The 25,398-nt window shown below is 40.7% G+C and overlaps 1 protein-coding gene across 2 annotated transcripts in view; it reads right to left on the reverse strand.

Moving 5' to 3' along the window:
• Window positions 1-25,398, reverse strand: part of LOC124154166 (equilibrative nucleoside transporter 1) — a 251,274-nt gene that overhangs the window by 204,927 nt on the left and 20,949 nt on the right. The window contains exon 1 of one of the 2 annotated variants that reach the window (XM_046527729.1): window positions 17,801-18,084. The exons of the other annotated variant lie outside the window; for it this stretch is intronic. The gene's annotated coding sequence lies outside the window, so the exon portion shown is untranslated. Of the gene's footprint in view, window positions 1-17,800; window positions 18,085-25,398 lie in introns of those variants that run through there. 2 annotated transcript variants of the gene reach the window in all.

Consider the following 25,398-nt stretch of genomic DNA (forward strand, 5'->3'; position numbering starts at 1 on the left):
TAATTGGTACCTTGATAATGACACTACGTGTCGAAACCGGGTCGGTATTTTGTAAATAAAACTGTGTCGAAATTTACCATTTTATTTTATTCTCATGGATATAAAACATTTCCACCAGATATCGCCGGACACTGAATTATGGTAGGGGGAGTGTTCCTCTCCCTGGCCCACCTCGAATTGCTAGGCTTTTTTTTATTAAGATTTACCAATGCTTCAACAGGTTTTGAACCTGGGTGCCTTGGGTCGCACCCGTACGTTCTACACCCTGGGCCGCCACAAAATAACACTTTTATTTACATGCCCTGCGGAGTGCTGCCCGCAACCTATTCATGACACTCGGGCCGGGACAAAATACGGACATTTTTTCTGTATACCTGTGACCCTTGGCTTCAAAATATAAAATTATTTGCCTCAGCGAATCACTTTTCCCCCTTGGATTCGCGGGGGAGAGCAAATTTTCCCCTTTTTACTCACTCCGTGGATCCGACACTGTCCGTGGGTGCTCGCGGGGAGTCGCATGTGACCTGATACATTTCCCGGCGAGAGGACGCACGACAACACAGGGGAGAAAATAAGCGAGGAGCGAAAAAAAAGAGGAGAGAAGCACGGACGAGAGACAAGAGGCCTCGTGGACATGAGAGAGGGGTCACGCGTGACCCATTCACTGCCCCAACCCCCTCACTCCAGCCGTGACTTCCCCTCCTCTAACGTGGCCATGTCCAGACACTGCGGTGGAAATGCGAAAAAGAGGTAGAGGCGCGAGCAGAGTGGAGTAACCGGAAGGGAGATATAGCGAGTAACTGAGTGGTAGTGGGCTAACCCATTAGGTACTTTCCAGTATTGACCACAATTGATTCCAGTACATTTTACTATCAATAGCTCGGTAGCGATTATTTTGTACTCGCGAGTATTTTGCACTCGATACTTAAATTTCAAAATATCTGCGTGCATATAAAAAGAGGCAAACACCGTTTCCTATGCAGGGGTTACAGATACTTGGACAAATTGCTATAACTAATTGTGAGTAATAGTGACCAAATAATCGTAAATGTCCATTTGTGATTGCATTTATTAGTAAATGCTCTCTTTATGGCACTTGTAAGTATTGGTACTGGTAATCAATGCACTACTCCCAGAAAGTAACTGTTACTTCCTCGATACCTATCTTTCATGACAATGCAGACTCAATTTTAGCAGACTCTCAGCTCCATATTCTGCGTTTTGAAATCGGATCATTTCATTTCCATCCAGTAGTCGATTGATTTTTGTAGCACCAATAATTATTCTCTCTCGCAGTACAAATGATAGTAAAATTTTACAACTCTTTGAGTGTAAAATGCATTTCATTATTATTTAATAATGAATACTAAGTTAAAATTATAATATTAAGAAAAAATCACCGTGCAAAGAGACTACATTGCCCTCTATCAATATTTTCAAAAATTTCAAGACAAGTAATTTATATGTACTTAACTCTAAACTGTAATTAGTACCTTAAAAATAATATAATCGTTTAATTGATGCTAACTAGTAGTTCCCCATATTAAAGTAACACTGACCACGATAATTATTTTCAAAAAGATCGTGAAAAGCAATGAATAATATACTCTTGTATGCAATATGTACCTCAAAAATATCATATTTGGCGATTATCAAATGTCACACATATTTAAGTACTGCTGCGACTGAGCCGCGATGCTCCTAAATTGTTCGTCGGTACGTATGGGGAAGGCCAGAGTCGTTTCCATAGTAGCAGCAGCTGTACGTAATGGTAGTACTATTATGCGTGCGCGGACGTCACGGAAGAGGGGGTAAGGGTAGGGGGGTAATGAGGGTGCACAGTCACGACGGAGGGAGGGAGAGGACAGTGCGCAAAACGAGAAATACATACAATGATAAAAAGAGAGGGGAGGAGGGGGTTGGCGTGGTGGACCATTTCAGCGAGGTCGGTCGTTATTCGGCTGAAAAGGACTCGCGCGAAGAGAGAGAAAGATATGGAGAATAAGAGGAAAAAAAGCGACGAAGCAAGGACCGTGCACAGCCTACCAACCTTACCCCGAAATTCGCACGCCCGCTGCAGCGAAGGACAAATGCGCCATTCCGTCGCTCAATAACTCGAGGAATTAGGAGAAAACCAGGGCGTAGGTATCATTCACTGTTGACCTGGACCGGAACCAAAAAATCCACCGTAAGTTTACATAAGCTTATAGGTGTGTTATGAGAAAATAAAAGGGAATCGGACGATAAACCTTCGAACTTGCCACGCTTGTCTATCAATATTTAGTCTATCATGAAATCCTGATTCCGACGGCATTACTATTAGCAGTAAAATTATGAGGAAAACGGAATACTCTACCGCAGAAAAATAATTAATGATGGAATTCATAAGATTGTAGAAAGCAATGAAGTACACTCTACCGCAGAAAAATAATTAATAATGGAATTCATTAGATTGTAGAAAGCAATGAAGTACACTCTAACGCAGAAAAATAATTAATAATGGAATTCATTAGATTGTAGAAAGCAATGAAGTACACTCCCAGAAATTTTCGAATAGATGATGACAGCACGATTTAACTCTAATAATCACGTACGAAACGTTCCGTTCCAAAATATAGTCACGATAGGGAACACTTAAGACCGGACCTTCCTAAGATTGTGGGACGGATTTTAACCCTTGAATTTTCTTTTAAAAATATATCTTCTGGCTAAAAAATGAATTATAAACGTAAAAATTACTTTTGATGCAGCACTTTCGAGGTAGATAAGTATCTCTCATTTTTGCAACGCACAGCTCGCGGAAGTAACATGGAGATCTCTGCCAATGGAGATGGCGAAGATGGACCGCTGTTTTGGCTCAGACAATGTAAATAAAGGCGAAGAATAAAAAGGCACGCAGAGTCAAGCGGCGGGAAAAAGTGAAACGGAAGCCGCAAGGAGGAAAGGGAATCAGGGGAGGGTAGGAGGAATGATAATGCTCTTCCCGCGCGTTCGCGAGGAAGGAAGTTATTCTCATTAGAGCAGCTGTTAGCTTGCACGTCGCTTAATCGTCGGCGTCTCCGCAGTTAACCACGTGGTGCGAAATCCAAAGAGTTCCCGCCATACTACAATAAGATGCTAAAAACAAAGGACTGCTCCGCGACTGCGAAATTGAGAAATACGAGCAAATTTCTTTTGTTCTTAAATATTATTGCCGAAATAAATACAAAAAAGAGCGCAAAAGGAAGTGGCGCAGTAGCCAAAGCTGAGGCTAATTGAAATCCTCAACTTAGATAATACATGCTAACTGGGAGAAGCTAGTAAATGTATATAGCTGTGAATGTTATCGTAAAAAGATTTCACAGAAGCTTTCATGACATTCTGTCATCAAGAAGAAAAACTGATATTTTTCACTCCATGATTTTTTTTCACAGAGTCCAACGAAACGCCATTTTCAAATCAACAGCGTACTTTCACTTCAATTGCAACAATTTTTAGATTTAAACCATGAAAAATATTTTCCATCAATACTTGGTTAATTAGAGGCCGTATTGTGTGAGGAAATTCTATATCTCCCATAGCTCCTGCATTCAAAAAATAATTTTGATTAATCATTGGATGAAAATAAAGTAAACAAAAGCACCCATGACATTTAAGGCTGGTTGTGACGATCAACTGAATATTAGTACCAGACAAAACTCCTGAGGTTACAGGGCCAGGGAATATAGTCTGCTTTGCCCGAGCCGAAAACATGCACGGATCAAGTAACAGAGAGAATTCTGCGGGTCCAAATTCCGCCTAGGCAGAGGATGCTGCGTTGCCATGAGAGTGTTTCCTCGAGACAGGATGTTATCGGGCGATATGGACCGTATCTGGGTGACTGACAAAAAAAACACGGTTGACTAACTGAGGCCCACTTAGAGAGGCACTTCCAACGACTGGAGCCACATGTCAGAGTAGGGACACGAAATTTGAGAATAATACATCAGGGTCAGATTTTTTCGGAAGTCAGTTACGCTCACATGATTGAGGATTATTACAGTAAATTCAAAGGTCTAAAATTCATGAAATGACTAAGACTAGAATATTTAAAATAAAAATACTCCGGGGAATAAAACTTGAAACAAAAGAGGAAAGGCCATGTCGATGGCATCACATGTTCTAACAACACGTATCTCAAAAATAGCAACTTTTCAGGAGAGCTAAAAAACGATTAATTTCTTTATCTTGTACACTGAAATTAAAAACCAAAAGTTCATAAAACTGAAAAAGAAGCATTCATTTGCAACCAAAGAGTTGGTTTTTGCTTTTATTATATTTTTTCAATGTTATTACACCTTGTTTAAGATACCTATCTCAAACCGGCCGAATTTGAGATATGTGTTGTAAGAACTTAACAATCGATATGGGCTATCAGTGGCTGGAATATAAAAACCAAGATAGTAAATATACGAGGAAAAATTAACTGACTGTGGCATACACAAGCCTAAGAGGAAGAAAGCATTTGACAAAGACATACTTTTGGAATATGCTTTCCTTTGAGCATGAGGAGGAGAATAGATAAGAGGAGATTGCAGAATAATATATACATATCAAAATATATTATTTAAGTGGTGAGATCAGTAAAAAAAGGTAGAACTCTTTAGATAAATGTGAAGATGTTAACTGCGTTAGCAAAAGAGATATGCAAGCATAAAATGGCGCAGAAGATAGAAAAGGTATGGTAAAGATTGAAAAAAAGACTAGTGTAGAGTCTGATCTGGAATATAGGGCTCAACGGTGCGGAAACGTGGACGCTGAAGAAATATGACAAGAAATGAATGGAGGCGTTAGTAGTATAGGTATGGAGAAACTAAAGTTGGCGGTGAAGACATGGAACAAGGAATTGCTAGACATGGTAAAGACAATGCCCGACAAGAGTGGACACCATTAGATATAGAAGAACAGAGTTATGGTTTGGTTGTATCAAATACCAAGAGGAGAGGGGATACAGTTATTAACTACATAAGAAGGCAGAATGTCAAGCGTATAAGGGAGAGGCAGAGAAAAGGAATAATGGATGGCGCAATTGAAAATATGCCTTACTATGAATCCAAGATAAAAGTTCTATGAGGGAAGTGGGACAGGCCGGAAAAATTCGCAAAATATTCCACGTAAACCTACCTTCACTCGTCGAACACCTTAGATAACAAACTGAAAAATCAGAGGCCTTGTACCCACGTGAGAAATAAACGGTTACCTTATATTTTGCCTAAGAGGCACAAGAATTATGAGACCTTAACGCCCATCCAGTCTCAATTTCAGGAGGAGAAGAATGATCACATCTCGTTGGAGTTGTCTCCTCACTCTCATCTTTCACCATTCAAACTCCGTCCACGACAATTTTAATCAAGTCGCGACTTAATCCCGAGGAGGACAACTCCCGCCAGCCTTTCCCACCCTTCATTGACTCCTCTCGCGGGAGTGGAGTCGCGCTCCACTTACCCACACCAAGCAGTGACAATGATCAACGCGATAAAAAAAACTACTTTTTACTCGTCGCGCATAGAATAAAAAAGTTTTCCCGTCATAGACGACACCCGTGTTAAAAGGCAAAGATGATTGCAAAAATTAAAGGAATTTGCGCGATCAGGTCCTACTTTTTCTATTTCTTTTCATCCATGATTTTTTGTTAATTGTCTCGAGGCGATAGTGGCGCCAAGTTCACCAAACTAACGTAATTTGAGTTCGTTCACAGCATTCCCTTTAAAAAAATCGTGAAACGTAGGAGAGTGACGAGGCTTAGTTTTATTTTTTGAACTATTTCAGAAATTTACATAGGTTTTTCGGTAAAATCTTATTTGTATTCAAGCATTTATCAACAATTTTCGTGTGCTTAGAAAAGTATCACCAGTACAGCCTATGCAAAAATGAAGGTAACTAAATGAAATTTCCCGAAAATACAAAACGAGAATCGTAATTTAGCTACATATCGTCATTGACTCCATCCGCGGGAGTCTTTGGCGCGGTAGAAATAACATGCGTGGATTAAAAGACAATTCTTCGCCTGACATCCCTATTGCGCTGACGGAGTCGAAAGACCTCCCTTCCCCCTGAGCACCGTTTAAAAATATTATTGGTACTTACACTAGTATTCACTCGTTGGACAGAATAGTTGTCACTGAGGCCAGTAACTAAGTGCTTGAGACCTCCGTGAAAACTTTTTATTGAAATCTGCGAGGAGTGTGTTGGTCGTGAGTGCCACTTTTCTAATTTATTTTTTGGTGTTTTTACTGCACTGGTGTGAGAAAATTTTTCGCAAACTTGGGCGCGAGCGTAGCAAAGATCTACGTTAAAATTCGCTCATGAGGCACGATCCTGAGTGAATGAGCGTGTTTGTATTTTTTATGTAAATTTTCTTTTTATTACCTTTATTAAATAAAATGCTGTTCTTCGAATATTTAATGAAATAATTGCCTATTCACGCCTAAGTCTTTTCTATACCCATACTCTCTTATAGCCCGCTAAAGAACAGGAGCTTGGGAAATTGTATTATTCAACTGTTACACAGCCGTAAAACGTTCATTAATTGATAACAGTATCTGTTGTAGTGACTAGACCGATTGAATCCTGAATAAACTGTTTGCTGATAACCATTTCCATCCATACCATAAATGGAAATGGAACATTCCCATTTTATCTAAACGATAGGACTATTAAAATGCATCAATGGGAGTCTGAAGTTAAAAAACGCTATGATTTAAAATGACAGCGAGTCATGCCAGACACAATTATCTCTCCATGCTCCGAAATAAGAGCAATTTTTTTAAACATTTTCAGACACTCAACTAACTGAAGAGAAACAGTATTTCTCCGACAATGATATGGAATTGGTGTATAAATGGTGTGATCACAGAAATTCTTCGACTAATAATGGTAAAAAACCTAATATGAATTAAGTTGGAAAACAGAGGACGAAAATTCCGTAATTTAATTTATTTTACGGTATGAATAGAATGGTGCAAAGGATAAATGCTGGACAATCAATAAGAGCACATAATAAGGAAGCCACAAAATTTTATATTGGCTGAACAATCTAAAATCCCGTTCAATCGCACCAAAGAGATTTATTGCAACAACAACATAGGAGGTTAAATGATCACAGTTTACTATATAATCGAAATGTATAGCAAATATCCTTAAGGTATAAAAAGGTAAATCTCCGAGGTCATCTCGCCAACATAAAAATATCTCTGCACACAACGAAAAATACCAATTCAAGTACCGAGGTCTGGCACCCGACCCCGTCATTCCGTCCCCTCACAGAAGTGCAGGCGACTTCGCATTCACGCGCGTCAGAGTAGTGAGAGAGAGAAAGAGACCAACCCGACGACGGACTGCCCCGACGTGCATCGCACTGACGGCGACGGAGGGCCCCCCCCCCCCCCCCCGTTATCCCCTGAGGGAATCCTCGGGGTCTCCCTCAGGGTGATAGGGGTCTCGGGGGATAAGAAGAGGAGTGGAGCTGACGAGAGGATGGGAGGAGAGGGAGGTGGTGGCCGGGGAAAAGCGGCGGCGAGGGGTCGATAGGATGAGGAGGGAGAGAGAGGTGGTTGTAGCAGAGGCGGCAGGCACACCGGTCGAGGCAGCGCGAGAGCAAACCCTTCCACGGGGAGAGTCGCCCAGGAGCGGATGTGGGGATAGGATTGGTGCGGTGGCCTAAGTGATAGCTTCACACTAAAGATGTGTCGATTCCACTTTTTTTATACTAATTCCGATTCTTTCAAATCGAATCCCGATTCTCGATTCTTACTCATAATAACAGTAATAATAAAATCACTCTGTTCTTTCCACACTGATTTAATACTCGGCAACCGGTATTGTGCTTGATAATGACATATTCTACGTCATCATCTAGCACAAGTGGTCAATTTGACTGCTTCTGAGTTATGATCAAGCACAACTGCGATCAGTTGTGCTTGATAATGACGTAGAATACGTCGAAACCGGTTGCCGAGTAATTAATCAGTGTGGAAAGTACAAAGTGTCTTTATTTTTACCATGCATAACTTCTACAAAGTAAATTCAGCCACTATGAACTTCATTCATACTAACTAAATTGATTAGTCAGTAGCATTGCTATCTTTAAAATTTAAGAAACGAAAAGAATAAAATAACGAAGATAATCTACTGGCCCAAAGGTTATACTTAATAAAAATGGCGAATTAGTATTACAGTAATATATCCTCAGCTTTCATAAAATAATAAGCACTTTAAATTTGTCAGACATAAATTGTTAACGTAATAACGTGCAGTGTACAATGGCTCACGTATGTGGTGGCATTTAGGCCCCAAGCAAGTTATAAAACCAGTTATAATACCTTGGAACCATCACCTGCGGTTCACATATTATCATGGCTCACATACGGCACGTAACATGAGTTTCTGGGACAGTTATTCATTACACTATTGTATTACAGAACAATTATAGAAATAGATCATTCACGCCTAAAGACGCTATCCACCGATCGTCAATTTCCAATACCCGAAAACAAGGCAGGAACTTTGAACGCTATTTTTCAAAGTTTAAACCGATGTAGAGACTGTAGGCAGATACTAATTTTCAGAAGAAAATACTCTTATCCATGAACCAAATACATATTGGGATAATTAAACGAAGTAGCAAAACCATCAGAGAGAATCCACATTTAAAGATACATGCGCCTACTTTAAGCTCCGAGCGCAACAATATCAATTACACCATCGACAAATGGCATACCATAATAGATTGAGGGAGGGAATTCAAACTGAAAACAAAGACTTTATGAAAGATCTCCTTCCAACGGAATGTCGATTACGACGGCCAGTGGTCCAAGGGATGAATAATGGATCACCATCTTTAAGATAAGGCACGTACCGGCTCAATATATTTTGCCAGCGAGATCCGGGTAAACTGTTAAGGAAACCTATTGTTACAATTGATTTCTCTCAATCATTACTGAATGTGTCAAATCAATAACAGTTCCTTCAAAAATCGCCTTACCTACTACTTTCGCAGAAATAGGCACTTCTACGCCATGGCACTTCATCAGTTCAGAAATGGATTGGACTATCCGAGCTCCTCATATTTACTCCATCCATTCACACCTATTAATCCTCCAGTTTCATTCCTACCCCTGTCTCAACTAAAATATACACTTCTACCACTTCTTTCTACGATCCGGAAAAATCTTGTTTCTCACACACCAACTTAAATGCCTTAAACATACTTATTCATTCCTCAGCATATCAATTAAGCAATTTACCGATGAAACGAAGGTTTTAACCTACAGATTCATTTCCCTACATATTAATTAAGCGTGGAGTGGATTTTGACAAATAATTTAATTCCTCAGCATAACATTCACGTGATTACCGTTAGTCTTAGAGTATGTTCACATAGTACAAAATCACCCCAGCCTGTTCCTCTTCCATTATTAAATCTTATTCTTCAACTCCGCATGAGGCCAACTACTTTTAATAGTTACAATTCTATCGGTGTGACTGTTCACTTCGTCCCTCTTCCTCACTTAAAAAGTATCCACCCCGCTAGCATAGTTTTAGACTACCAACCACTGAGGCTTATTCTCAGGGAACTCGTAAATCCAATACGAACGAACTTTTTCGTATTTCCATCTATAATCATACAGAGACCTATTCGCACTGATGTGATTTTTTTCTTCTCTGTCAAAAATTCTCCTTAAATAACTCGATCATCTTTTTAGATGAGAAATAATATGGTTCATTGCATCTTTCCGTGATACAAGAGCAAACTTAGTCCATTAATCAGAGTACCTACTAGTACTAACTCAAATATTTTGTAATTGCATCACTTCCTACCACACGACGGATCTACCGAGACACTGAACGTCCCATGGAGTGTCTTTGCAGCTATTTAACGGGTATTAAACGCAAACATATGCTCAGAGAACGCAGCCTCTCGTGTCTCCTGGGAGGTTGACACATTGCGCTTGCTTTGAATTGGCGCTCTCGTAACATCCACCGAGGGAGAGATCCTGATGTGTGCGTAATCGTCATCAAATCATTAAATCCCTTCTGGAGAAAATTGGTGGTATTAGTGGCCAATTACCCACGACAACACACATTAAGGGGTTTTAATGATGAGTAATTATGCACAAACTATGAAACTACCTTCTATTTTCATAAATCAGATGTTTTTAGTTTGGTTCCCAATACTGAATAAAGGATATTAATTCAATTAAAAAATTCCACAAAGTAAGAATTATGATGATTTTTCCTCTAGAAATTTCGCTCTTTATTTGCTCTTGCGGTTGACTCAGTACAGATCCACTACTAACTGGCACGAAATAATTTTCTTGAAGCCATAATATGCTAATTATCATTTTATTTTTTTCGAAAATCTCTCATTGTGTAGCATAAAGAACCTCCTCGCTGAAAGTTGATCGCGAATTTTCGACAAGTAAATATCTGGATTTGGAAATTTGAGGGCACTAAATCACTAGTTACCGATGAAGAAAGATCTCACTTGAACCATTCCATTCTCTGTCACAATCGAAAATTTATACCGACCGATTACATTACTTGTCAATTAATCACGTAGCCAAAACATTTGTGGTACTATATCAACATCCTATTCTGCTTTCACAATGTAATTTCTATACGATATTTTAATACGTAAATTTGAGATATATCACATTATATAAAGTAGTGATTCTCGTTTATGGGCATGCTACGCTAGACTACCACAGATGTACCTTAGGGATACATCTATCAATACAACGAACCTCCGTAGAGTCAAAACAGAATGAGCTGACCACAAGGTTTCCCTACCGTCATGCAACGAAAACGCATTGAATGCAAGTCTCGGTAAGGGTGATGTTAATCTGGAGTCAAAACAAAATGAGCTGACCACAAGACGTCACCACAGTAATGCAACAATAAAAAAAACGCATTTGATTCTGGTCTCTATATGGGAAATGTCAAGCTCCCTCTATACCAATATTTATACCAAATGGGATATTCATGCACACAGGAGCTGGCTTTCCACGAGCAAAGGAGGACTCCTTCAATCATGATTATCACCGCACGTCAGGTATGTGTCCACCGCAACAAACAAGAAAGCGAGGGTTGAAGTCTCTGGGGGTGTAAACATTTTCCGCTTTCCAGAAAGCTTAAAGGGTGAAGGGTCGCTGTTTTAGAGGTCAGGTAAAAGTGAAGGGAGTGGAGGGATACGGCTTAAGACGACGCATCACTCCCTCTCGACAGGTCGTATTTGTTTTTTATCCGTGACAAATAACTTTATTTAAACTTTAGCTCTCATCTGGAAAATTCGACGGTACAGATAATAAAACATTTTCAATAATTTTACACATGTTAAATATATATAAAAATTAACCTCCAAGAAAATAACGAGGCTAAATTTCTATATATTACACATACAAAAACGCATAATATTTAAAAATAATAGCACACATTTTTAACGAGTCACATTGAAGGACCGGTCGAGCGTGAGTGATTCGTCCTATCAAGGGAACTCACTACCATGGCGCAAAGCGTAGCGACAAGTCATCACATTTATCCATCTATAAACTTATCCATGGCAAACTTAACGAACATGAATGCTATGATTGATTGACGGCAAATCAAGTTATTTACATGAAAAAATAACCGTAAAATGATTATGTCGGCTCAAATAGCTGCAAAGGAAATTTTATTCTAATATTTGAGGATTGAATCATTCGTATCTCTTTATCCTTACTTTTCTTTTTAACCTAATTTTTTCAGAAAATTCCACGGTAAAGATGAATTTGTTCAATCATTACAAGACAACGCTCACTTTTGAGATGCTAGAGATGAAAATTGGCTTAATCACTATATTTTCCTTATTTTTTCACCAAAGTGGTTAATATCTGGTTCTACCACTTATGCCTTCAATTATTTCAATTAACGCTGCCTTTGACGCATGGGTGAAGAAACCTCACACTAAGAGCTCCCCTCGGATACTTATAGATTTCTTTTCTATTGAACGGCCTTTATGCGTTCCGTCGAGGTAGTGACAGAGAACGGTGGAATGAGACGAGAGGAACGACCCTTTGATTATGAAGGAATGGGGTTGCGGTGAGGGATAGGAAGGGGAGAAAAAATAAGTCTCACCACAGCTCCTCCCACGATACGAGAGGACCCAAGTTGATAACTTATGAGGACTGTTAACCTCAACTCCCTGACCCCATCCCCGAAGGATATTCGAGCGACAAAAACTCAAACCCGAGGTAAACACGCCCACGCGCAAAAAGGGACAGGAAGCAAACCCCATTGTTATTTTCCCCTCAAGGGTACTTCCAGGGTACGGTGGCTGCTATGGGGACGAGGCGAACAATTTCCTGAAGAAAGAGACCGTTTAAGTCGAGCTCACGATCTCCGTGCTGCGAAAACGCCTCTACGCCTTCAGTTTCAAAACCAATTAAACTCTTTATTCCTCCCACGGGAGGAGACAGGGTTATGGAAAAAAAGGTTTCACGGGCCATTATTCCTCAAGACGTCAAAAACTTTTGATGAACGACACAAGAAGAAAAGGAAAAGAAAAAATAAAACCAGAGAAAAGGATATTTTCTGTTCAAAATAAGAAATAAAACTTTCTCGGGTTAATATTAAATAATTGGAGAGACCGTTGCGACAGTATTGAAGGTGCTCATTGGACCGAGGATAATTCGTAAGGTTTATCGCTCATGTATGGATATAATTATTGCCATAGTGCATTAATTCCCACTTTATCAACCATAAAAAGAATTTTCAACGAGGACACTGGTAACAAAAGGGCCGTAGCCTTAGTAAATTTATAAAATAACCAATTCGGATTCATTTTATAACTGCCTGCTGCTATAGTTTGAGCATTATAGATTGAGCAAAATAAATGTTAAGTGGCGATAAATTATGTGTCCGAGAATAAAGGAAAGTAATAAATATATGCAAGAGGAAGTAAAGGATCAAGATGTTTTCATTCACCATTCACTCTAAAGATTAAGGAGCGAAATTCGACGGACAATAGTAAGGGCGTATCGCGCCAATTTCTTTTGAATTAATACTGAATAACAGAACCAATCAGCAGTTAAGAAAAGGCGAGAGGTTGGGAAAGGTAATTTGGTCTCGGATTTTCAATAGAGGCCGCATGCGCAGGAAACAAATGTAGTTCTTTCCCTTTATCCTGGGAATTCTTTCTACCCCTGAGTATTTCATCATACGTAATTTGATACACTTGAAATACACGTAAATGTTGACAATTATCTACCTTTAAACCTTGAGTATTAAAAAGGATAAATTAATTTTTAAACTATTACCCATTCACAACAGAAGACAGAAAAAGTCCGGTTGAGCAGGAGTGATGCGTCATCTTAAACTTTAATCTTAAAATATCAAGGGCTTACCCAGTGAACTCCTGTCAGCGTTTACCAGAATCTCAATGATGAAAATTTTATCTCAAAGTATAAACTAACTAAGTCTTAATTTAAACGACCCCTGTATCGAAGTATGACTGAATATGAAGTAATCCTTCCTAACCCGGGTCGTTTGATTAAAGATGTGTAGAACAACGAAGTCAGTCTCGTCATTACCATTAATATATTGAGATAAACTATTCATAGTTGAGATAAAGGCAAATTTTGGCAAGGGCCAACTCAACATCCAGAGAATTTCAAGATGACAGCGTTTAAGTCAAAAACACGCTTAAGATAACTTTTGAACAAGTTAAACGTCAGGCCATCCGCGATCAAAGCGATGAATATCGAAAGACCACTCGGATGGGCCGAGATGGTGGAGGGTCTACGAGCAATATCACGTGCAACCGTCCTTCGACGCGAGTCTGGAAACATGGATGCGCGGATGATTACTGAGCCAACATGAATATACGTAGATACAAGATTCGTAACTGAGATAAAGGTAAATTTTGGCAAAGATCAACTCAAAAATATAAAGATTTTATGATAACAGCGTTTTCATCTACATCTATATAATACCCCGCGAGCCGCCTAAAAGACGTGTGGTAGGGGGTGTTAGGACACCAGCCGTTTAAAAAAAAAAAAAAAATGAAGTGCTATAACGAGGTTGGGACTAGCGTTTAGTCCTTTATTGTTCGGGGGAAATACGAATTCCCATATCTATCCGTTCGGCTAAACATCCCTCTTAATTTATCGCTTCTATCGGACCTGGAAATATAGTGTGGCTCTAATATTATGTTCTCTGTGTCGCTCTTAAAGATATCCATTCTCAATTGTTCAAGCAATCTAAGCCTAGCGCGCAGCCTTAGCGAAGAACAAGCTTAAGGTAAGTTTTGAACGAGTCAAACATCATGAAAGAAGACCGGTAAGGTGGTAGCGGGCGTCTCCTCAGTCAAAGTCCCTCGCGATCAAAGCTTTGAATATCTAACGTCCACTCGGACGGGCTGAGATGGACGGAGGGTCTGTGAGCGATGCGGCGTGCAACTAACTGTCCTTCGATGCGAGCCTGGAAACATGGGTGCACGGCAAAGAAGGCGCTTCCAATCGACGAGAGCAGGTGCACGGCTCCGAAGAAGGGGTTGTTGGCTGCCACGCGGCCACCGTGGCACATCTGAATAGAGGCTTTCCGTCGTCGCGGGAGATAGATGGAGGCGCAACTGGTCCGAGCTGGTCTTTCACGCCCCGCCGCCTCTTCCACACGGCATCGAAAATTCCGGCAGTTTCCCAAAATTTTACTCCCAAAAAAAGAGGAACGGGCGCGCTGAGAAGGGATTCGTCCGCGCGTTCGAAAACGACGAATCCCTTATACTTTACGAGTAGCGCGTGTTCCAGAACGAACTGGGGAAGAAAAATCGACCAACTGATTCTTTTCTCTCTCACCTCCTCAAAAAAAAAGCAAACTTTCTCAAACTTCAAAGAGACAGTATGTACACAAAGTTTGAAAATAACCGGAGGAATAATAAATCTGCTCAGGAACACGCCTGGAAAGTTACGAATACTTGGGCTGATAAAGAGAGCAGCATACCAAAATAGTTCACTCAAATATTTTAAAGGTAAAATAACGAACAAGTGCCGTAAGAGAACGCTGGTCCTCATTGCTACAGCGATAAAAACTTACCTAAAAGCTAATAATAAAATGAATAATGTCTATGAAAGAGGATTATCTACGACAACGTTAAATGAAACTAATAGTTATTACAAATAATTGGTATGAATAGATGAAATGTTGATGCTTCTGCTTCGATCTTTTCCAGACAGGGTATCAATTCAGTACTTACATCACAGTAACCTGAGAGGCCGCTCTAGCGCCAATGGCACTGTTCGAGAAGTCTATATTTAGATACGATAGGAAAATAATTTTTCGTGTATAGAACATGCTGTAAACAATCGCAGAGATATGCAAGTTCATAAGCACTTACTACAATAGCATTCTATGATTATGGGTTAAAGGCACTGGTGTAAGCTGAAGAACCACTGGACAGCAATTTAAATAAATATATGCATCCTCACAACTTATCGACGATTGTCATTTTGCCGCCGTTCCCTTTAAGGCATCACGAAAGCCATGCATGCGATAGAAGTGCATTGACCCACGTATAACCATCATCTTTAGCATGCACATCGATTGGTTGATGAGAGGACTTCATATATAGAGAGAGGGAAAACGGGGCAGTGGGGAAACCAACGAGCTCAGAGGGACAGGGGCGGTGATTAAAGAGTAAGTGAGGTACGCGGAGGGGGGAGGGATAAAGGCAGGTGATTTGAAATTGCCGCCGATAGAGTTGTCGTCAGTTGAAAACAAGTGAGGCATGCCGTGCCCTACGGGCGGCTACGACTGATGTCGGGGGAAACCACACGCAATATCACGCCTAATGACACTCCAGCTTTCCTCCCAGTAAATGGGCTACTCACCGCTCGGAACACGACAATCTACTCGCTATAAGCACGGGAAAACACCACGGAAATGGATGTGACACATCCAATAGAATCAATCGTTTAATGCGCAATGTGTTCAGTATTAAGGACTTTGAGTTAATGGAATTAATAGCACGCTTGATGGAATACTCCAGAAGGGATTGGTTAGAGCTTATTTAATGGAACCAAAGCATTAAAAATAAAAACAGAAACATTTCGTAATATTTTCAAACACAGCGATCATGGTTGGAAATAAAGAGGTATTTATCCTCCTTAAACTCATCGTCTCAACTCCATGACATGGACTATCATTTTGCAGTAGTTCACTAATCCCTCTCAAGCCTAATTCACCACGCTACAGCTGATAGCGGGCGCATCTCTTAGTCAGTTTTTAGCGCCTTTGCTACTAATTACTACTTAACTATTTTTGCCAAGGTACTCCTTGGAATATTGTTGTTTCCCTCAAATTTTATTGAAACTCCGTTAGTAAAAAAAGTGGTCTTATCCGAGTTAAAAATACGCATACATTTACCACGCAATTTCAACTAATTATGTTTTCACTTATTTAGGAATAACTTTCTTTCACATGATAAACACGAGACGGGATAAAATAATACAACAATATGCCTAGTATCTTAGGCTGTATATTAAAGGCCTAACAACCTCACAAGAAAAATATTTTTTATAGAGACCCAAATTATCACGTTGCAGCAAAATTAAAAAGCTACGTGGTTTTGAGCACTCTAAGACTTCAATAATTATGTCGTATGGAGTATAGTGATTTGTTTCAAAAGGTGGGGAAATTCTTTTCCTTTAATTGGTCGCATTTTAGTCCACTATTGCAGGGGGCACTCGGCGGCCCAGACGAAAGCACGTGGTGGCATGGGACTCGACGCAGCGCAGACATCTTGGAAATCTCGGAAGGCCAATTAGAGGGATATAAAAAGACAAAACGAGACATCTTATTTCAATATGAAGCAACTTTTTAAGTGCAAGGCATGAACACTATTTTCTAACACGGAAAAAAAGCTATCCTGGAGGAAGTTTCATCATCTGAGAATGAACCACGTGGTTGGCCGTAGCTCGCTCCCTCGATGAGAAAAAAATGTCGCATGCCGTCTAAGCAGACAACCCAAATAGAAATTCACCATACTGCGGAGCGCTTAACTCTATCACCACAAATGGATGCAAATTCAACTCTTAAGTTGCGTCTCACACGTAAGACAAGAAATTCTAAATGGCAATCACACCTTCAGCACATAATTTGCACTAATTATTTTACTCCATCGGCAAATGTGAGATTATAAACTCGAAACTTATGAAATAGGATTGTGAAATGCAACACACGTAAAAATTTACGTCAATCTATTGCTTCCAGGCAGCTCCTTTAATTAATTGGCCTAGCAGCACCCTTCGGCAGTGGACAGTCGCAAGATATTTGTTACAACTATCGCTTTTCATCATAGGTCATCCATTGTAGAACGGCATTAACGAAGGGAGAGGGGGCAGTGGATATATCGGGGGCACGTGTTAGTTTCCGTAACAAATACGAATGGCCGAAGTAGTGAGCAGAATTCACGATTAATATCCCAATCGAATAGCAACAGACGATGAAAGCAAAAATCGTATTGCGCATGCGTTTCGCGGAAGGAAAAAGACTCAAATAGTGTTGAAACGTTGGCAAAATGGTTATTGCAGCCCGAAGTACGCGAGATTCTGCGACCACAGACAATCACTGGGAGACCCTGATACCGAAATCCATAAGAGATTAGCTACCGCAAGAAATTTTTCAAATTAAACTCCTTGTGTCCATAAAAAGGTAGAGCAAGGTAAATACCGGAGGCACGCGTCCGTTTCCGTAACAACCACTCGCGGCTGAAGGAAAGGGGAGATAGGACGGGAAGCTGGCCTCTCACCGTAGAAATGCGAAGAGATCCTCTTCCTCCCGCGATCCTCTCCCTCGGGCAGCTACTCTCTTTTACCGTACTCCAACAACTTAGGCCCGCTCACTCGCGACACTGACACAAGCACAACGCCGCAAAATAATCCTGGGAATAATCAGCGACGTTTCCACCTCCGCCTCGAGATGCTCCTCCCGCAACTCGTGCTCCCGGGGATGGCTGCTCGCTAAGAGTGGCACTGCGGAACTCAGTCGCTTCCGACTGCTGCGACCATTGGGAGCTCTAAGACACAAGCGAGCGAAGACAGGGAGCGGGCCGAGGAACTTTTGTCTGCCGCCAGAAATAAACACGCACAAGGCACGGCGGACATCGTCATCTGCCTCACCCTCAGTGGCCCCCTCCTAAGCACCCCCATCCCCCCACGACTCCTTCTGAGCATCATCTCTCGGAGAGACCCTCTCCCCACAGACACATCCATATCCAATTTCCCTCCTCTCGCACTCCACGAGAATTATTTCCATCCAACCCCCTCCACCTCCACCCTCTTAACTGAGCTAAATGATCAACTCTTGAGGTTCTACTGGGAAACGAAGTAAAAATCACGTTAGTGAAAATTTCAAAATGCGCCTACTCCCCGCGCAGAAACTAAGTTGGCATTAAGTTTTTCGCCATTGGAAACGTTTTAATTGTCCTCCATTACGAAGGAATTTCAGAACCGCAGTGGATGACGATGGCATCATTTTATTTTCGGGAGGACTTTACTGGGTGGAGTTATGGCCATCCGACGTTAAGAGCAAAATTATTTCGAAAAGTACGTTTTAAGTTTTGAAATATCCTTAAAATGTCTTCTTCAAAACACCACGATAATCGCACGCATTTGCGGCCACGTGTTCCTCCGTAAACATTATGCTCAGCTGCGGTTTATCACAATTTTGCTATAATTTACTTTCAATATGTTCCAGTAATGTAAAGATTAAAAGGATCGCGCGTAAAAAGTATACGCGCTCCACAAAGGGAATAAACGCTAGTCGGTACTGCAACGTTTTAGACTAGATTTGGATTTGCTACAGATGATTTACTGCCTATGCAAGACATTTTAATTAAAAATAGACTAATTTATTCCAACGAGTAGTTCATTTAAAATATAACGAGTTTTAAGAGGCCTCTTTATTTTATGCACCCAGACCTTGCTTTGCGAGGTTTTCGCTATGTACTGAGAAATTCAATTTGATCCATCCTCCCATCCCCCCGCAAAGCAAGCCCTAGTTACGCCACGGGAACATAGGACAATTAAAAAGATGGATAATGGGAAGGGGAAATGACCATGATAGGTCCAGCCATCAATTTATGTTCCAGAAAATTTCATCGTTACAACCCTTAGGAAGACCTAAAAAATGATCGTGTGATTCCGACTTAATCTCGTGCCAATTGGTCTCTGGTGACTGCAGAAGATATCTTTCACTCACATGCGGAGAGGCGGCGACTGGGATAAGAGGAATTTCTGAGGAAAATCCTCTTCAAAATAATAGCATACTCTCCTGCCATCGGAATTAAGCCGGCTTAGCTCATGCCGCATGATTTGACGCTAAAAAAGATTATCTCGTAGGCCCATAGAAAGCGCTCATTTGGAAGTGGATACATAAATGGGAGGGTAAGGAAGAGTAAATATACAATTCATTACTCACCGTTCTTCCTCCATATTGTTCCTCATGATTAAGATTGAGTCTTTATATTAAAGTCAAGTTTAGTTCATATTCGATTATTTCCACAAAGGGTAGGAAACGTTAAATATTCAACGTGGAGCGGTTAAAATTATCTGCCTTGAACCATGACCTGCAATTTGTCCATACAGTAATGAAAACTATGACAAGGAAGTAACGAAAAAAATTGCAATACGAGATTCAAAGATCCATGGCATACAAACACAAATATCAAATTTGTAGAAATCTCAACAAGAAGCTGACCATTTTGATTTAGCAAAATACGGAAATCCTGTTACAGAGAAGACGGATATTAAGACTATATACATAGGGTGTAGCTAAGGAAGATAAAGGGGTTAAAGAACCCTACCCGTAGAACTGGTGGTTGATCGGGAAAAAAGGTTATTACCAACAGATATTACTATAAGTAACTAAACATCCAACGAATTACCGTTTAAATATTATATATATTTTTGCATAAAATCTATTTGAGAAGAAGTGATCACGAAAGACAAATAATTTGGATTGATATTAGCAAAACCACGCCCAACTCCCACAGTGGTTTTCTGGATGCCAAACGGAGAAGAGGATCCCTTTCTCCAAATAATTCTGCTGCTTGCAATAAAATTCGTTGATATTTGTAATAGTGAACGGATATGAAAAAAAGCAAAAGACCCAGAACTTTTACAAGTAAAATTTAAATAGTTAAATTTTCTGCTATAAAATATTCAGTGGAAAAGGAGTCAAAGGAAGGAGGCCTTCCCTTTCAAACACTCGCACATTCCGGGCTATCCACTCATTCAAACGAGGGCGCCAATGGTGACTGCGGCAAATTTTCTCGGATTAAACGCTTACCCAGTAAGCGCTACTCTCTCTCTCTCTCTCCCAGGATTCGCTGAACCTTAATGGGTCGCGGGTGGCGGCGGTTGGGGATGAGGGGGAGAGGAAGGCATGCACTTCCGGCGATGAGAGGAGGAGGGGTAGCTTGACAATCAAATGCATTTCCGCCCTCTCTCCAACACACGGAGCGCTCTCAGAGTCCCGCCCTCTCCGTGTCGTTTGAAGCAATCGCCAGCCTCTATCTCCTCTCTCCATCTCTTTCTCACCCACGGGAAAAACAAAATTGCCTTGCACCTCTCACGGGAGTATAGCTTCGATTCGGTCTAAAGGTGAGATATTATGAGCACGACCGTCTATTGCCGTAGTAGAAATAAAATATGCTTCATTACGAATCTCAGACTTCACGTTCCACATCCAGATTCTTTGATGCATCAATTATTTGTTTAAGAGCACATTTATGCCTTTCACAACGGGGGATCAAACAATTAAGAATTTCACAAACAAGATGATGAACCTCCCCAATTAAAAGTTTTAAATGGTAATGCTGAGGAGACAGAAGGTGTGATTGAAACTAATACTACCAGTTACAGCCAGCGGGTAGGGGAGCTGAAGGCCATTGGTGAGAAAAGGAAACAAAAGAGAACGCGCCGCGACGCCGGTCGAGGCGCCAATGATTACAGGCGGGACGCTTAAAAACATTTAAGCGACGAGAAACTTAGTGTTGAAAGGAAAAAAAACCGGTACATCTACTGGAAGGCAATGGATAAGGATTTCAACGTATTTTGAAATGGATTTATCTACGTAACTTCACAAAAACACTGAGGATGATCAAATAAAAATGGTTCCGATATAATAAAAGAACAGGAAAATTAAAAATTTTGTGACAGTAGTTATTCCAGGAAGAACAAGACGAAGGTAATAGTAGACGCGAAGCTTAATAAACACGTTGGTAGTAACTCACATAAGCAGGAGTTAGACAGCATGTTAGCACAATAGTAGCATGAGAAAGTAGAAGGTAAGGGTTTTAGGAAGAAATGGACGCTGAAAAACCGATGGTTATCAATAGGAAAAAGTTGAAGAGGTCATTTTGCGAATGAGAAAATAGTAGAGAGGGACCTGATATGACGCATTACGCTGTGAGAGGCAGAAAACAAGACGCTAAGGAGAAAGGATGAAAACTAGTGCGACGCATACCAGATGTGGGTGTGGAAAACAATTGGAAAAGGGTAGACGAACGGAGATTGAAAGGAGGTCGAGGAGAGGAGGTTGCTTCATGAGTCAAAGAGTCAAAGTTGTAAGAAAGAGACTGGATGGAGGGTGCATTAGACGGAAAGCGAATGGTGAAAACCGTGATCGAGAGAAGGACGTTGGGTAAGCGGAGATGTTAAAAGAAGAAATAGGGTTCACAAATAAGATACAGTGATGTCTTGTTTAAATTCAAAAAAGGGAAATTGAATATGGTAAGGCGTGATGCGTAAAAAGCTCAATGAAAATCCTTCATAACTACTCTATGGTTATATAACTATAGTAGTAGACAACCTGTGGTGATGACCAAATCAAAATAGTAATATTTGCGATTGAAAAAAGTTTCAATGGCAAAGTGTTTTACATCTTGTTAATAGCTCATTACCAAAAGATACGCGAGTTTACTCGTCAAGTAGGCTGTCGTGGACAAAAAGAGACGGCATTCCGTGGTTGCATTGGTCTAGCTTCACGACAGATAGTCTATCAAAATGATATAATTACCTATCGAGAAACATGTGGATGGCAGAAACAGATAAGGAAGGCCTCAGATAAAATATATCGAACAGATACATGGGAAGGATGCGAAAAAAATAAATATGTGGGTTTGAAAATATAAGGTGATAGGGAAACCAAGTGTAGAGCTAAGTCAAGCCCATCTTATGGTTGTTGATCAGTGGTAATGATAATGAAACTCAGTAAAATTACGTGTCTGTAACTAAGCTGAAAGAGAAGGCCATAAGAGTGTTAGCGAAAGAAAAGCAATATTACAATTAATCGCCGATTGGCTTACATGGAGGAATTTTTGCCATGGTTTGAAATAACATACGTATTAATATTCCACAAAGTTTTTATTCACATCTACCGGATTCATTGCCCTAACGTCATTTTGGGATTTTAACCTCTTTAAAATGCCGCCCTAATAGAGGAAACCGGTCGAAGTGAATAAAAACAGCATGGAATATCAAAAACCTTTTCATTTAAAACCGTGAAAAGATTATATGATAGGAGAACTGAGAGGAGAGTTGCGTCAAAGTAATCTTAGCTGACGAGTGATCAAGGTAAAAAGTCAATAAAGCTATGTGTCAGTAGATTAACAGGAACAGAAAACCAAGAGTGTGAGCAAAGGAAAAAGAGTGAATTTTACTGAGGCATAAAGGTCACAAACCGCACAGCACATATCACGCAGAGCTAAGAGAGTGAGTGAGTAGGGGGTGAGTGGCGTGGGTGAGGCGTTGAGAGCACTGAGGCTGAGTTGCATGAAAGAGACGGGGGAGAGACAAGTGGTTAGCGGGGAGTCACGCGGGGTCGAAGAGCACGCGCACGAGCACGCGTGAGTAGACGTGTCGCCCGACCAACGAAGGAAGGGGTCGCAACCTTCTCGCACGCTCACAGGCGGGGAAAGGAAAATTCGCATCTCCCTGGGACACTGTGCTTGACACTGTTCGGAATTATTCCGACCGATTTTCATTCCGGACGGTTGATTCCCATTGGTTGGCGAAGCGTTCGTAATTTGTTGTGTTTTCACTTTTCACTTCAATTAAAAATATTTAAATTCCGATGACGATATCAGCGCGTGGGGAGCCATCTAAGAGAAAACTTTCAAACACAACAAATGTATATACCTTTGCTAATAAATCGGAGCCAGCCGTTCGAAATGAAAACCGCTCGGAATAATTCCGAACGGCGTCGATAACAACCCTCTAGCGCAAACTCATCAAAATCTTTCCGTCACAAATATGAAGACTATACAACATTCCAGCATTCAAAATAAGTCAATCAAATAAACAGATATTTTATCCATTATTGGATTAAAAAATGGTAGACAATACGATTTTCAAGTGCTTATGTTGCGCATTGATTCTGTATAATTCTGACATACGGCTATCCACTCACTGGTCGATTACTCCGGGAGGATTTCTTTTGAAGAATCGAGTATCATTGAATCATAATACGGCGGGCTTAATCAAAAAGATGCGGTATAAACGAATCAATTCATTGCAGTAATTATCATCAGTTTATATTTATATATTTTTACTTTTAATATGACACAAAATTAAACGCTATCCAAGGTAAAACAGTCCACAAGATGCACAAATCAGTTGCTTTCCCGCATTATATAAAAACGTTCTCTTTGTAAGAAAGATGAGTTAGAGGAGGAAAGCGTAGGTGTGCACAGATTAGCTGATAACAGGAACGAGGGAAGAACTACGTCAAACCAACCTTAGGATAGCCGAATAGCGATGATGACAATTTTACCTTATTGTAGTGAAACTTCTTAAAGGTAACAACGAATTTTAATATGGATAACCTTAGGATAGCTGACTAGCGATGATGACAATTTTACCTCATTGTAATGATACTGCTTACAGGTAACAACGAATTAATATCAAATTTCAAAACACTTTTCGTGAATTAATATTTTGCCTTAGGCGATACGAATATTTTGCAACCCTCTGAGCCCTTACATTACCTTAACTCTAGTCAATTATCACTCTATAATAACATGATGAAAGGGCACAGAGAGGGCGACAAAGTTGACATACGCCCCGGGCGGCGGAGATCCACGGCGCGCCACTGGCACCACCTGACTTCTCTTTTCGCTCTCGGTTGGCATTCGTGAATTGTGCGTGGGAAGTGGGAGCGGGGGGCCAAGAGGCCGAGGGGGATGAAAAACGAGGAGAAGAGGGCGAAAAACGGTTCATTATGATTTTTTCTCAAGGGGATGGGAAGGAGGCGCCCTCGTGCTCGGCGCCTCGCAGACGGAGAAGTTGCGAAGACGGAGGGGAGGGAGGTTGGCCGTCAATGGAAGGGGGAAAGGAGGGGAGGGGAGCCAGGGTTGGTAGTAATCGTCCCCTGCTTTGAGAGTGCACCGCGCTTAAAAATGAAAGGATTAGGGTGCACTGTACTAGCGTGGCAGCATACAGGAGGGTGGGACAGGAATCGAGAAAGAGGCAGGAAAATGGAAAAAAATGCGTCTTAGATAGTAATGAGGCATGCGCCTAAGTTATGTAGAATTAAACAAAATTCAATTACGAGTGGGAAAACTTATCTCGGGATTCCCACCGGGTGAAAAATTCCATTTCTGTCGACGTTTCGAGCTCGGATTCGGGGCTTATTCCTAGGGCTGCTGAGTGTCGATTTATTTGTTTGTTGGTTGCTATGTCACACTGTTGCAATTAATTTGGCGTAAAAAACTTTAATAAATTAACTGAAATGAATGCTGTCTCTTCCTTTATCGCAGCTCTTTGTGTTTTTTGAAGTATAACATACTTCCGTATATAACCTTTTAGTAAAATTATGCTCAGCTTCTAGAACTCGATTCGAGGAAATTGGCCAGGTGCCTCAGGGTGGTCAGCACTTTGGCGCTTGAGGGCGATGGTTCCGGAAAGGCTGGTCCGTCGTCGCGCAATTTCAGCATCCCTGAACAAGAGCCTCGAGTCGCAGCTCGAAACGTCGGCAAAAATTGAGTCTTTGAGTCTCAAAAATTGAGCTCGGTGGGAATCCCGAGAAAAGTTTACCCACATAATCCGCCCGAAGAGAATCAAATCTCATTCAACTACATATTTCCGTAAATACTATCTACAAAAGACAGCCATAAAAAAGATACCATCGAAATAAAAATTATTATACTACAGTTCAATTCAGATTATGTAATTAATGGATAGATCCTTGGATAACATTAACGAACTCAGGATAATCAGCAAACTAAATTAGGATATAAGAGAACTCAAACATTCGGGACGCGAATACACTATTACCGAGAAAAAAGATCAAAATCAAAGTCCAAAGCAAAGCACTACTATTAGGAAATCTCAATTCATAAACATT

The sequence above is a fragment of the Ischnura elegans genome, chromosome 2 (assembly GCF_921293095.1).
Source record: "Ischnura elegans chromosome 2, ioIscEleg1.1, whole genome shotgun sequence".
Lineage (NCBI taxonomy): Eukaryota > Metazoa > Arthropoda > Insecta > Odonata > Coenagrionidae > Ischnura > Ischnura elegans.